The 8,351-nt window shown below is 39.4% G+C and overlaps 1 protein-coding gene across 7 annotated transcripts in view; it reads right to left on the reverse strand.

Moving 5' to 3' along the window:
* The window catches only part of hs3st3l (heparan sulfate (glucosamine) 3-O-sulfotransferase 3-like), a 70,821-nt gene that overhangs the window by 12,333 nt on the left and 50,137 nt on the right, over nucleotides 1-8,351 (reverse strand). The gene's annotated exons all lie outside the window — the stretch shown is intronic.

The raw sequence follows: 8,351 nt of genomic DNA on the forward strand, positions 1-8,351 counted from the left end.
GCAGGTGTAAAAAAAAAGGTGCATGTAAAAAAAGGTTTTACATCAAGTAACACCTAATCATCACCATAGTTGTGAAAATTTCCAAGTATTGATTTTAGATTGGGAGGAAATTGCAATTTTTCCGATGTCCACCAAAGTGGAATGCATGCAATTACATGCAGTAATTGAACAGTATATCACTCTTGACAATGCTTCATCTGAAGTAGTTTTCTTTTGTATAAATCAACATTTTATGCTATTAGATTGTAAACTGCATAGAATATATTAATATGTGTGTTTTGTGCACTATTCATTATGAGTAACAGCCACAATTCACATTTTACAGGCTAGTGCTGGGCGTGCCAGGCCCAGCCAGGCCTACAGAATTGTGAAAGTGCATCTGAGGAGGAAGGACCAGATGCAGAGGATGTGGAAGACGAAAGCCTTGATGAGATCAAGGAAGAGATCAGAACCTAATTTGAAAGCAGAGACCTGTTGACACACCAGCACCACTTGCCACAGCAAAGAAAACACAACCAAAGCGATACATCTGGAAAGTAAAGGACAATTCATGTGAGGGTGTGTTACCTGACTTTTTGGGAAAGTGGAGAAAGTTAATGCAACTGAGCTCCTGGAAGTCTTCTTGCACCTCTTCCCAGAGGAACTCAAAGATGATATCACATACCACACCAACCTCTACGCCCCCCAGAAGGGAAGGGAGAACCTGAATGTGACAGCAGAAGAAATGAAGACGTTCCTCGGGATAAACTTAGTCATGTCTAACATCCGCTACCCACGGAGACGGATGTATTGGGCAGCTGAACAGGGGCTCCGTTTACCTTTGATTGCTGATGCCATGGCAGTGAACCGTTTTGAGGACATTCTACAACACCTTCATTTCACAGACACCTCCTTAGTGGATCCAGGACATGATAAACTGTTCCGAATAAAACCAGTGCTAGATACTCTTCAAGCAAATTTCCTCTCTGCTGTGAATCCTGAGGAGTTTCAAGCCATAGATGAGATGATCATGCCCTTTAAAGGCAAATTGTCTATCAAGCAATACATTCCCAAAAAAACAAAACCCTGGGGTGTGAATATTTGGGCAAGGTCAGGGGCTTCAGGATACATGTACCGCTTTGAAGTGTACAGGGGTGCAGCCAGCACAGGTGCAGTCAGTAAATTGGGAATGGCTGCAGACGTCATTGCGCCTCTCTGATGACATGAAATTCAAGAACCACAAGGTATTTTTTGATAAGTATTTTTGTAGCATTCCACTGATTACTGTCTTGAAGGAAAAGGGCATCTATGGCACTGGCACATGCCGGGTCAACAGGCTTCAAGGGGCACAAATGAAACTCTTGAGTGCAACAGAACTCAAAGAAGAAGGAAGAGGAGCTATCTAAAGGAATATAAGAGTTTGAGCTTAAAGTAGTTCATTAGATGTTGCTACATTCTGTGTATGAGAGTGTGAGACTGTAAAGTGAACAAAACAATATGGGGTGCAAGGGAGTGTAAGAATGGAATGTTTCAGAGCAAACGGTGCTAGTCGCGGGGACGAGATGACCTTGGCACCTGGTGGAAAACAACTTTGAGGAAAACTACAACCAGGAGGAGTGAGCAAGCGATTCTGCAGGGGAAGAAAGACCAATGAGAGAAAGCTAAAGTTAACTGCAGTATACACATAGCCAATAAAATAATGCCAGCATGCCTTTGTTGATGTGCCATTTGCATATTGTGTAGTATAACTCATTGCTGGGCAACTCGGATGGAGAGTACGTCTGCTGGTGGCAACAGCGGCGTACAGGGCTGTATTGAGAGGGACCCGAGACCCAGGTGCTTGTATTAGATCTGTGTGTTAGGAATAAATCCACTCGTGTGTGAAAATGCCGGCTTCCTGATACCTTTCTATTGCAGAACGAGCGCGCAAATTGTTGGTGAGTGGCAGTTGGGTAAGGTCACAAATTGGAGTCAGATTACTAACTTGAGTTCATGTTAATTTAGAAATAAAATTCCAACATATCTCAGTTGTCACCAATGGTGAAGATGTCACTGTCACACCTTGGCTTGACACCGCTTATTCACATGGCCTCTTCCTGTCTTTGCAAGCACCCGACGAATGTTGCACAGCGATGGTCCAAGAAAGATAAGAAGATCATTCATTGAAAGGCCATTTGCAGTGAAGGTCTACAATGATTATATGGGAGGGGTGGACCTAATGGACCAAATGGTGGCAATGTATCCCCACAGACGCAAGAACAAACGGTGGTACATCAGAATGTTCTTCCACTTCCTCGATGTAACCGTTGTGAATGCCTGGCATCTCCTAAGATTCTCTGGATTGGAGGAGGGTGGTCTTCTGCCTTTCAAGGCATCTGTGGCTCATTCATTGATAATTTCCAGCACTGTCCACAAAAGGGGGAGACCAAGTGACACTTTCCCACCTCCTCTTCCTGTGAAGCGCAAACCAAGGTACCCCGGGAGGTCAGGCTTGGTCCTGGAAATCACTGGCCCCAGCTGAACAACATAAAAAATGCCCAAAGATGCCAACAAGCTTCATGCAGACGAAAAACGAAGTACAGCTGTATGTGTTGCAATGTGGCCGTGTGTCCTGGGTGCATGGCAAATTTTCACACAAGATGGTGAACTAAGCATGCAGCGTTGTAGCAGGGTTGTAGCACCTCACCTGTGGCCTAGCCCTAACCTTGTGAGGTTGTCAGTTGATGCGCTGCAGTTTGTGTAGTTTGCTAGTTGAAGCACTGCAGTTTGTTTAGTTTTGTCAATTGAAGCACTGCTGTTTGTCTCTTTTTGTCAATTGAAGCACTGAAGGTTGCTTTGTTTTGAAAGAAAAGCCTAGAATTGTGTATTGAAGGGAGAAAAATATTTTGAAAAGTCTTTATAGTTTTGAATAATTCAGGAAAGTTATATCACTTGATCTTTGTTGGATTTTTTGTTTTATATTTTAGTTAAAATCCACAAACATATGCTGTCCACCTATGTGGACATGTTCATAACTCCTTGAAAATTAGGTGTATAAAAACAAAGCCAAATCACTTCTTATTTTTATGTCTAAATACACATAAAAACACTTTAACATTTTTTTTAATTCAGTATATTATGGTCCGCTATTGCTCAGCATCACGACTCCCTATGACAAACAGGAGATAATAAAAAAATACGAAGGAGGCGCATGCATAGTTAACCTTGCTCGTGAGTATAGATGGAACCGCTCGGCAATCTTCTAAGGGCAAGACTTTCCTTGCCGGGGGACGGACCTCGCTCGACAACAAAATGGAGAGGCTTCTTCTATTATGGATTAAAGAGAAGGAAATCGCCGGTGATATGTTTTAGTTTGAGAAAAGTTCTTGTTTAAGAAAATAAATAAATACATTCTGTGGGTTGGTCTCTGCTCACCTCCATCTTTACTCAGCTCAAGTCACGTCGCCCCAGAGGAAAATGTCATTTGTCCTTTGTATATCCATGTTAATTAATTTAACTGTACAGTAGATTATGATACTAATTTTTGATATGTGTGTAAATCCGTGATGGTTTTAACTATGATTTCACCAGGCATTGCCAGTCAATGTGTATGTACAATTGATTTCGCTTTGCTACATCAACGAAATCATCCGCTCACGCATGTTACGTTAACGCTGATATGCTATTGCTCTTACAATGTCACAGTCACTGTTTCAGTCACGGTGTCAGTCACGGAGATGCCGATATGCTATTGGTCGAACGCCTTCATCTACCTTGATGACACAGCTGGTCGGGACGGAAGGAAGGAGAGAAAATCAGTCAAAAATGGAAGGAAGGAATGTTGTGAAGACTTTGCAAACTTTATCTGTTAGACATGGCTTCTAAAATTGCATGTGGCGGTAAGGAAGAAGTAAGAGGATGATGACAATAGAAACCAAGCAGGAGATAATAAAAAAAATACGAAGGAGGCGCACGCATAGTTAACCTTGCTCGTGAGTATGGCCGTATATCGTGAGTATCAGCCTGTATATATATATATATATATATATATATATATATATATATATATATATATATATATATATATATATATACATATATATATATATATATATATATATATATATATATATGTATATATATATAATATACCCCTAACCCATGTATAATATACAGTGGGCCCCTGTGTTACGAGATTAATCCGTTCCGCGGTTGGGATTGTAACACAAATTGACAGGCAATCCAAACCTGTGGTAAATAGCTAATGTGTATAGAACCCCAGGTAAAAACATCAAAAATGTACATACATATTAAAAATTGATTCCAAAATAGTGCAGTAAGTGCTACGTATATATAATATACATGTATACAATCAGAAAACATCATAAATAAAAATATAGAAAGAATTTATTTACCTTTGAGTGTCGCTTGTTATGCCCATAATCCCTAATAAGGGTTACCTCCAGCATCATTTCCATATAAATCATCTTCTTACTTCTGTCTTGGGACCCATGTCTAACCCTTTCAACTTTGAAATAAGCAGTAAAATGCACTACAAATACAGTTTTGTAACCACTCACAATCGAACAAAGCTTTACCGTTCTGCTATTTTGAAACAAGTGAGGCCAACCAATAGCATACCACCATCTCCATGAGGGGAAGCCGACAAATAGCAGATCAGAATTATAGTGCCGCGTTGCAGGGACGGCAACTGAAAATAAGTGTAATTACCTAAAAACGCCTGCAGATGGGAACAAAACAACACAAATACAGCCAAGCCCCTAGGGTCATGAGTTGTTTTGGGCGAAAATGTCATGAAGAGGGGATGAAAAAACTCAGTATTCCGGGTCTTAACATGAAAATAACATAAGTCAGGGACGTTGTAACACAGGGGTCCAACACATACATATATAAAATTACATTATATGTTTTTTTTATGCTTACAATATCTTTGTAGCCTTTACAGCAGACACTATCACGTGTCCATATTGTAAAAATACTTTTCTCTGGCTCCATTTCCCACCTTACTTTTATTCATAAAATATAGTTGTAAATGTGACAAAGACACTTTACAGATGTTTTATCAGACCGTCTCCCCTTAGGTTGTGTTATGTGATGCAAATCTATCTCTGCTTGGAGTGTTTGCTAATCTGGCCGTGAGGCAGAAAATGAGTCAAAAGGGATGTACCTCCAGCAAGATATTCCTTTAAAAGTTATTCCAAGTTCTACCAGTGTTATCATAGAGTTCAATCATAAGGTGACAAGGTGACAGAGAAACTGCTTCCAATCAGAAAAAGCCCGCTATTGGAATACCAAATCAAACTCAGCGGAGTGCAAGTCAGAAAGAAGGAAGAGAGCAAGGGACTTTCAATCTCATAGGACAAACATTTACAGTTCCTGAAATATTCAATTGAATTTATTTTTATTTAAATTGCACCGTTCTGTATGTATTGACTACCTATACATGCTGTTTCAAACCCCAAATATTGACAATTTTCAGGTTTTGAAAGGCCTTATAAACATGCAAAAACCTGAATATGCTAATTCACATATTTTAAAAGCCTTAAGACGACCTTTGACTTACCTGGATTTGGGGATACACGTGCCATTGTGTTGCTATATTTTTTAATGGAACATTGGTTTATGTTCCATGTATTATCCATCCTCAATGAACCTAATTTTTTTTACGTTACACTGAATTGCCGCTTCCTTGCTGTAATGAAAGTTGAAATCCCAGTGGCCATGTAAAGGTTGAGTGAGCCTAACTAATGCAATGATTTCTCTGCGCCAATTTCAGATTATTTTCCAAGTCTCTATGGCAAAAATAACACAGTACATACATATGTGTACAAATCTTTGCATTGCATGTAACTAATTGTAAATACACACAAGCAGAGGTAAAAACATGGCAATACTCAGATGCAGCACAAAACCACACATTTGAGGCGAGGGGGAAATATAATGTCTTGTAACTGTGATGAGTGATCAGGGTATAAAGTATTATATTCATAACACTCATCACAGTAATTTTATCTCAATTAATTGATGAGCGGGGTGGCTCGGTGGCGCACTGGTTAGCTTGTCCCCCTCACACTTAAGCCTGCAAACTAACCCTCGGCCAGTAGCGTATCTTCCTTCGTGGACCCTGATCTGGTTCTACACAACTTTAGAATCCACTACCAGCTTCACAGCAGCTCGAAGATCTTTTTTACTCCATCGGACCCCACACCGGTGGTGCACCTGCTGCTCGCGCCATTCTCTTTGGATGGATGGCTGAAACCATAGCCTGGCCTGTGTAATCCCGTGGGGCCCCACCTGGCTGGCCTTGATAATGCACATGCACCTAGCTATCTGATCATTCACCCAACTGGTCCACTTGAATTCAAGCAAGATTTCATGCCTTCCAGTCAAAGTTAGCAAAGGCACAGTTATTTGATCTCTATAAAAGATTATTCAGACCAACTATCCTGTGGTGTAGGGTGTGTTAACAGTGGTTTCTCCCATATATGTGACGTTTCATTTTAAGTTCAGATATTTCAAATCAGCATGTTTTTATCTTTTGTAAGATAGATCAGGGGTCACCATTCCGGCCCATGTGGTAAACCTAATGCATTTGTCTGTATACTAGAGTCATTATTTTTGCCGGGGACGCATGTTTCCAAATCAACATACATCTACCGGATGCAACATTTTTTGTAGGGGTGAGCAAAAAATTGATGCGCTTCCTATTTGCTTGACATCACCACGCAGCCCATTCTGGAGAGTCAAGCATGACGGCACAACGCACAATATCAAACGTGGTGACATCTTGGAAAGTTTTTTGTGATGCAATGGTGACGTGCACACTTTGTGAAAAAAATAATATGATATGATGAGCAAGTAGGTGTTAAAACTATTGTAAAAATCATTTTTGTTGTTTTGTTATTTTTATTAACCATGGTAATAATACATCACTATATCACTTCTTAAATTTTTGAGATACTGTTTTTTTAAAAATTTATTAACTTTTTAATATTTTGATTTCTGGGCCAATGTGCCCCACTGCCCCGTTTGAACTCCATTGAAATTTCTCAAAGGAACATATCTCTTCAGCTTTGTTGTCATTAACCACTACATATAAAAAGACTGAATTTTAATTATTTCAAAGTGTATTATAGTGTCATTAATAATGGAGGTGATGAAATGCAGTTACTTTTTTCATTCTGATTAGGCCAGTCTTTGAAACCACATAAATATGCGGTCTACATCTGGGAGTTAATACCCCTTTAATGCCGCAGTGATGCCTGATGTAAAGATGTGGTTACATTCCAATAACAGAACAAGAACAGCTTCTTAGCAAGAATGCCGTTAGTTGAATGTCCCTTGTTAACACAGACAGGTCAACACAATCAGACTGATGGGGACAGACATGAAGGGAACAAGACCTGAACTAAACACATGAACAAAAACTCAAACACACACACACACACACACACACACACACACACACACACACACAAAACAGAAAAGACCAGTGTAGCGCCTCTGCTGTCATATGGAGTGTATTAAAGCTGTTGGAGGAGTTCTAAGGTTTGGTTGAGTGGCAGTGAGACACCAGAGAGTCAGAGTCAATTTACAGACAAGCCAGCAATTTACTCACAATGTACAAGACAATCAAAGGACACTGAACATAGCTAACGTAAAAAATAATACCCATGTAAGATGCAAGTAACTTTGCCTTCAGGACTGATTCCTTTACTTTTCCTTTGCACCTTTCCATCCTTGTGACATCAGTTGGCAGTAAGTATGTCACTATTTGCATTAACTGTAACTTTTTTTTTGGTTTAATGGTTGGCACATAAAACATTTTTTTTTCATGTTCAACTATGAAAGAGTTCATCTGCAACTTTTCCTGAAGCAGCGTGTGAAAAGGAAGTGTTTTATTTTGTTCATGTTCAACTATTCTGATCTCAGCTGCATCATTTGTTATTGCAGCAGAATATGGAAAATTTTTGGATAGTTTATTGCAGCCAGCTCAACAAAAATATAATTTGGAAATTGTAAGCTTTATATTTACAATATTATTTTATTTTAAACATTTGCAAAAATCTCATCATATACTCTTCTTGTATACTCAACCTCGTTAAATATTTAAAAAAAAAAAAAAAAAAAACTATATTGCGGAGAGATATGGTATGACGGTTTCCTGCGTGCCAAAATGCATTTGCCATTGACGTCAAACTACTGGAGTAAATATAGTTACTTGAATCTTAAATTATTTAATGTTATATAGTCACTGAACAGTTACCCCTTTCCATCCTTTGAAGTCTCGCGGCAGCCGCGGTAATCTTAGTGGAACCCGAAAGTCAAATTAAAGCGAAAGCTGTAGATAAGCAAACATGATAACAATGACG

The sequence above is a fragment of the Hippichthys cyanospilos genome, chromosome 17, assembly GCF_059441005.1.
Source record: "Hippichthys cyanospilos isolate Australia breed blue-spotted pipefish chromosome 17, RoL_Hcya_1.0, whole genome shotgun sequence".
NCBI lineage: Eukaryota > Metazoa > Chordata > Actinopteri > Syngnathiformes > Syngnathidae > Hippichthys > Hippichthys cyanospilos.